Below are 7,161 nucleotides of genomic sequence, written 5' to 3'. Positions count from 1 at the left end.
TGGTATGTATACAAATAATATAAGCAAGTGTGCCTTGTGTGTGCCTTGTGATTGAATGCAACACAGTAATAAAAACAAATAACTCACTGCATTGCTCCTAGTTACAGAGCATATGCTGGCCTGTACAACTCTTTGTCATGAGAAATTATTACACTGATTGGCGGAGGGAGCAAAGAGGCTTCTGGAATGCTTGTAATGTTCTTTCTTGTTCTGGATACTGGTTACACAGGTGTGTCCAGTTTATAAAAGTTCATAGAGATGTACACTTGTAAATTTGCACTTTCAGTATCTGTTTTATCTTTCAATACAAAGTATTTAAAAAATCAAGAACTGACTAAGCACTGCTTCCTTTTGAGATGTGTATGGCAGTTGGCTAGATAGCACTTATTCAACAAAGTATTTAAAAAATCAAGAACTGACTAAGCACTGTATGGCAGTTGGCTAGATAGCACTTATTCGTGGAAAAATGAGTGTCGATGTTGAACTCTTCCACTTACAGAGCTTGGGAGGAGGAAAACAGGGACAGAGTGGGGACTGAAGAAAAACTGACATTGCCAAGTCTGCCAGTTCTTTAGTGTTGCACAGGGCAGAGCTCCTGAGGAGATGCCTTTTGTTTAGCAAAGCGACACCTATTTTCAAATATGCAGAGGTGGAGCCCAACCTGAGGAGGGAGTGGAGAGCTAATTGTTCTGCCCTGTGCGTGAAGAGAATTACATTCCCAGAAGAGCTAAAGGTAAAGGGATCTAGAGAACCAGGGAGTGAAAGGGGCTAACTGGGGAAGGGAGAGGACTGAGTAAGCTGTGCGATAGCAGGTTGGAGCCTGAGGAAAAGATGGCTGGGGGAAAAAAGAGATGCATTCTGGAGATGCAATGGCAGAAGGACTTTTAAGAAAAGGGTATCTAATATTTAATTTCAAATATTTTATGTGGCAGCAGTGAAAACCAGCTCCATTCCTCCAAATCCCCAGTAACATCTGCTGCTCTCGCTACCCTGCTAATCACCTGCCATATATTACAAAATCAGCTGATGGAAGGGTAATGTAACTTAATAACCCAGAGAGAGTTTGGGTTGGTTTGAATATTTTAACTGGCTGTTGCATAAGACTGAATTGAATTTTCTTTTAATGATGATACATGCCTGCAACTTGGTTATTTGAGGCCAATCTCTCAAATTGTAAAATGGAAAAGTGTAAAAATTAACTTGGGCCCTTTGTGAGATAACTTAATTCTGACACATAGATTATAACTGCTATTTTCATCATCAAGGATAAATGATCAGCGTCTCACTGACAGCTGTGATGTGGGACAAAGAGTAGTACAACTTGAGCCCTGGCCAGTGTGGCTCATTTGGTTGGAGCGTTGTCCTGTACACTAAAAGGCCTGGGTTCAATTCCCAGTCAGGCACATAACTACGTTATGGGTTCGATCCTTGGTCGGGTCGTGTGTGGGAGGCAACAGATGGATGTTTCACTCTCATATCGATGTTTCTCTCTCTCTCTCTCTCTCTCTTTCCCTCTCTCTAAAATCAATAAAAACATGTCATCAACAAACAAACACACAAACAAACAAACAAAAAAACAACAACAACAAATGCAAAAAACTTGAAGTTAGAAGATTATCTACATTTCTTGGGAAAGTTGCTTAATATCTCTAAATTTGTTTCCTCATCTATAAAATGGAGGAAAATAATTCCCAAAGTAGAGATACTCTGAGACTTAACTAGAAGAGTGTGTTTGAAGCAAGTCCTTCAGAAGATGGCATATAGTGAATAATAAATATTAACACCTTTCCTTCTTTCACTTATATAATATTGCATGTAGAAGTACTTTGTAAATTTAAAAGCCCCAAAATAATTGTTAGTAAAATTAGTCGGAACTAAAATTTGTTGATTATTTGAAAAGCATGTCCTTTATAAGAGCAAATTTCTAGAAGCAAAAAAAAATATTCTTATGCAGCAAATTTAATTAATGGTTTTAGTGCAGTGATTTTTAACTGAGATTGATTTTGCCCCCGAGGGGACATTTGGCAAGGCCTGGAGACATTTTTGGTTGTCACTACTGGCATCTAGTGAGTAGAAGCCACAGATGCTGCTAAATATCACACAGTGCACAGAACAGTCTCCTACAATAAAGAAGTGTCCAGCTCAGAATATCAATGGTACTGTTGTTGAGAAACTGGTGGTAAGGCAAGTTAGTCTGGTTAGTCTTGGTTTCCAACTTGGTTGATGCCTATGCACATATTAACATACCCTTAACTTTAAAGTATTCCTTTCTTAGCCTGTGAACGCTCATAAAAAATGGAAATTTTCATTCTAAAGTGATTATATGTTCAAGCCTATATAAATCACACAACTTTAATATCAAAACAAAGCTTTTGTTCAGCCCCAGAAAAGTCTGTAAAACACCATCACCACACATTCTTCTCCTCACCCCATTAAAAGATGTATATTTTGTAAAATATTACCATTTTGAAACCTGTACAGTTCTGCTTATCTCAAGCAATACTTGGTAAACAAAATTCCACTGTACTTAAGTCATTTCATAATTCAACAATGTGGATGGAGCTCTTTCCAGTGGAGGTGATTGCTTCAGAGTAAGAGCTCTCCTTCATACCACTTCTAAATTTTAATTTTATAGATCAGAATGGGATAACTCAGAGCCAGAAAAAAACCTGTTCAGAAACATTTGTGTTATTGCATAATAATTGTCAGAAATGTTCTTCCCAGCTGCGAATTTAATGGACGAAGTAGTTGGTAACCTGGAGCAGCTGAGCTATTAGTACTGTTGTTCAGTTCTTCATCTCCCACTGTCCACACCACTGCTGCTACCATCCAATCACTGGCTCCATGATAGAGCCTAACTGGTCATAGCTGAGTCAGGCGCAAAGGATGCTGGGAAAGTGGTGTGGACCAAGCAGCACGAGTTGTAGAGTGCAGTAATAATGATCCTATAATTTATTTTTGTATTTTCACAGCACATTACTTGATTATTTTAACAACCCAATGCTGCGAGCAAGATAAGTAATTTTATCCCTATCTTGTGTGTTTGTTACATGCTGTTGAGTCAGCTCCAACTCTTGGTGATCCTTTGAGTGAGTGATGTCCACAATGATCTCTCCTCAGTAACCCTGCTCAGCTCCTGTAGATGCATGCCTGTGGCTTCTTTTATGAAGTCAATCAATCCCATAGTTGATTTTCCTCTTTTCCTGCAGCCTTCTGTTTTTCCCACCATTATTATCTCTTGCAAAGAACCCTGCCTTCTCATGATGTACCTGAAAAAAAAAAAGATGAAAAAAAAAACTACAAACAGATCTATGAAGTTTGACTGTCTTGCTCTAAATCATGCAGTGTCTAGGATCCAGATCTCCGATCTTTTAACCTAGAGATCTGCACACTATAGGACACAAAAATATAAAGCCTACCTTATGGTCCTTTCCTTTGAGCTCTCTCTTTTTTAAAAAAGGACTTTTATTGATTTTTAGAGAGAGAGAGAGAAGAGAGGAGAGAGAGAAACATCGACATCAGCTGCCTCCTGCATGCCTCCTATTGGGTCGAGCTGGGCATGTGCCCAGACCAGAATCGAACCAGCAACCTTTTAGTGTAGGGACAACACCCAACCAACTGAGCCACACTGAACAGGTCTCCTTTGAGTTCTCTTGGTTTGCTTTGCTTGTCTTAGTTGCCGGAGTGCAAAGGAGAACTGGAGATATCGACCTGATGTAGTGGGTCAGCAGACTGCAGAAAAGGGACAGAAGTTCTTCATTGGAACAAAGAGATTTGAACTCATAGGCATTCTCTAAACCAAAAAGGAACAACCATTAAAAAAATCTTTGGGAAAATGATTTATTTCCTAAAACGTCATTTTCAGATCATAATCAATCATCCTGGAAGTATTTTTCAAAATTAGCCTTAATAGAAAATAATAGTTTAGTTCATGCCTAATTTTACCCCATTACTCTAATTCAGGGGTCCTCAAACTTTTTAAACAGGGGGCCAGTTCACTGTCCCTCAGACCGTTGGAGGGCCGGACTATAGTTTAAAAAAAAACTATGAACAAATTCCTATGCACACTGCACATATCTTATTTTGAAGTAAAAAAACAAAACGGGAACAAATACAATATTTGTATTTGCATGTGGCCCGCGGGCCGTAGTTTGAGGACCCCTGCTCTAATTCAACCATATTACTGTGACTTAATATGCTTTTCTTCAGGGTGATTATTTTAAACATTTGAAGGCAGCTTGTTCCAAATTGGCAATGCCATGATCTGAGTGTATATATTTATTTCCTTCATTAACTTTTTTTAGCTATTCATTGTCCCTTGAAAAGATTTTTTCAGTTCCTTAACTTCCTCTTACTTGAATACTCAGTGTAATTGTTTTCATACAGAGCATGCAGGGGTTTTTTTTATTTCTGAGAATGTGAAGCCACACTTGTCCATTTATAGGAAATCATTTTGATGAGGGTTTTTGTGCATGTATGTGCAGGATGTAATTTTAGTTTTGTTTTTGTTTGTTTTCAGAGGAGTTAAACATTTCACAACAAACTTTTAGTACTATTTAAAGTCAGGAATTTTTAAAGTATATAGCCACAAAATTATAGGTTGTCTTTATAACTATAAATGACAAAACCAGGAGTGAAGTATTTCTGCAGCAGTGTAGAAGTCCTGAATTAACAACATGTACTTTCTAACTTCTACAAACAAAACTGTTATTGCTTTCTGCTACTGAATTTGAAAATTCATACCTTCAAAGACATAGCAAAACTCTGAGTGAATAGATGTGAGTCATTCACTTCCTTCATTGTGAGAGAGGCTTTAGTTGGAAAATATAGAATTATTCTGTTCTGGTCTCTGTTTTCTAGGAGAAAACAGGGAGACAGTTATTTAAAGAGTCACTATGAACTTAAAAAACTTCAGCACAGATCAAGAGAGGCAAGAATGTCATTGGATTTGCTTCAGCTCACCAGTTCTTTAGCATTTCAATCCTTGTCTATCTCTGAATGATACAATAATGATTTCTTGTAACTAAACAGTTATTTTCTCATCTTCACTCCACTTTTTTAAGAGACAAATTTTTTTAAGCAAAAATTTTATCATTGATGACAAATGCCTGTTTCAGGGAACAATAAGTTTATTGGGACCATATAAATCAGACTAAGAATAAGTCTCTCTCTCTCTCTCTCTCTCACACACACACACACACACACACACACACACACACACACACACAGAAATATTACCCACATATAAAACATACCTGTATAATTTAACAAATATGCCCATGCCACCATGCCAATGTAGGTCACAAGATAGAAATTTTCTAGCACAGCAGCCACCCATATGTGCAGTCCTTTCTACTTCCAATCCCACCTCTCTATTAGAGGTCATTGTTTATTCCAACTTTTGTGCTAATCATTTCCTGCTTTCCATTATATTTTTACCATATATTCATGCATCCATAAGTAATATGTTTAGTTTTGCTTGTTTTTAAATTTTTAAGTGGAATAATATATCTCACCTTTTTAAAATTTGTTTATAAGATGCAGTTATATTGTGTATAGCTGTAGTTAATGCAATTTTGTTGTTGTATAAGATTCGACTTTATAAAAATACCACAGTTTCTCCTTTTTGCAGATGATGAACATTTGGGTCTTTTCCAGTTTTTTGTAATTGTATTGACAACACTGCTATGAATATTATTGTACATGTATTTAGAATATAGCCAGAGTGAAATTTCTGAAACATAGAGTAGGTATATCTTGAGCATTATCATATAATTTTAAACCATCCCCCAAAAGTCATTGTACCAATGTAAGCACTCACTCATTCTACATGTGAGCTCTTGTAGTTCACATCCTTGCCAGTTTTGGTATTGTGAAACTAGGAGCCTGAGAGAAGAATTCAGAATGCAGTTTTCTGGGAGTAAATATTATTTACCTCCCTCTTCATTGTTCTTTTATGCACAATGCCTGATCTAATATTAAGAATTATGACACATTCAGCCCTAACCGGTTTGGCTCAGTGGATAGAGCGTTGGCCTGCGGACTGAAAGGACCCAGGTTCAATTCCGGTCAAGGGCATGTACCTTGGTTGAGGACACATCCCCAGTAGGAGGTGTGCAGGAGGTGTTTCTCTCTCATCAATGTTTCTAACTCTCTATCTCTCTCCCTTCCTCTCTATAACAAATCAATAAAATATATTTAAAAAAAAAATTATGACACATTCAAAGAAAGAAGACAATATGAACTATTATTGAAAAAATGAAGCAGTTAATAAAAGCAAACCCAGGCCCTGCTGTTGGGCTTGTCAGACAAGGACTTTAAACAAACTATAATAAATATGTTAAAAGATGTAGTGAAAAGATAAGGGTTTAATCTCCAAAATTTACAGGGAACTACATAGACACTTTTCAAAAGAGGACATACAGAAGGCCAAGAGACACATGAAAACGTGCTCAAAATCACTAATCATCCGAGAGATGCAAATCAAAACAACAATGAGGTACCATCTCACACCTGTCAGAATGGCTATCATCAACAAATCAACAAACGACAAGTGCTGGAGAGGATGTGGAGAAAAAGGAACACTTGTGCACTGCTGGTGGGAATGCAGACTGGTGCAGCCACTATGGAAGACAGTATGGAGTTTCCTCAAAAAACTAAAAATGGAACTCCCATTTGACCCTGTGATCCCACTTCTAGGAATATATCCCAAGAAACCAAAAACACCAATCAGAAAGGATATATGCACCCATATGTTCATAGCAGCACAATTCACCATAGCTAAGATCTGGAAACAGCCTAAGTGCCCATCAGTAGATGAATGGATTAGAAAACTGTGGTACATCTACACGATGGAATACTATGCTGCTGTAAAAAAGAAGGAACTCTTACCATTTGCAACAGCATGGATGGAACTGGAGAGCATTATGCTAAGTGAAATAAGCCAGTCAATGAAGGAAAAATACCACATGATCTCACTCATACATGGATAATAAAGACCATTACAAACTTTTGAACAATAATAGATACAGAGGCAGAGCTGCCTCAAACTGATTGTCAAACTGCAGTGGGAAGGCCAGAGAGGGTTGGGGGGCAGAAGGGAGGGGAGTAAGAGATCAACCGAAGGACTTGTATGCATGCATATAAACATAACCAATGGAC

General features: G+C 37.6%; 1 long non-coding RNA gene across 2 annotated transcripts in view; it reads right to left on the bottom strand.

The window, feature by feature from the left end:
- Positions 1–3,203: 3,203 nt before the first annotated feature.
- Positions 3,204–7,161, bottom strand: part of LOC102249959 — a 99,236-nt gene continuing 95,278 nt past the window's right edge. For both annotated transcript variants that reach the window (XR_314196.2, XR_001364116.1), the window contains exon 3: positions 3,204–3,269. This is a non-coding gene — a long non-coding RNA (uncharacterized LOC102249959). The remainder of the gene's footprint in view (positions 3,270–7,161) is intronic.

This window comes from Myotis brandtii, unplaced genomic scaffold, assembly GCF_000412655.1.
Source record: "Myotis brandtii unplaced genomic scaffold, ASM41265v1 scaffold49, whole genome shotgun sequence".
NCBI lineage: Eukaryota > Metazoa > Chordata > Mammalia > Chiroptera > Vespertilionidae > Myotis > Myotis brandtii.
This window is presented reverse-complemented; position numbering and strand designations above follow the sequence as displayed.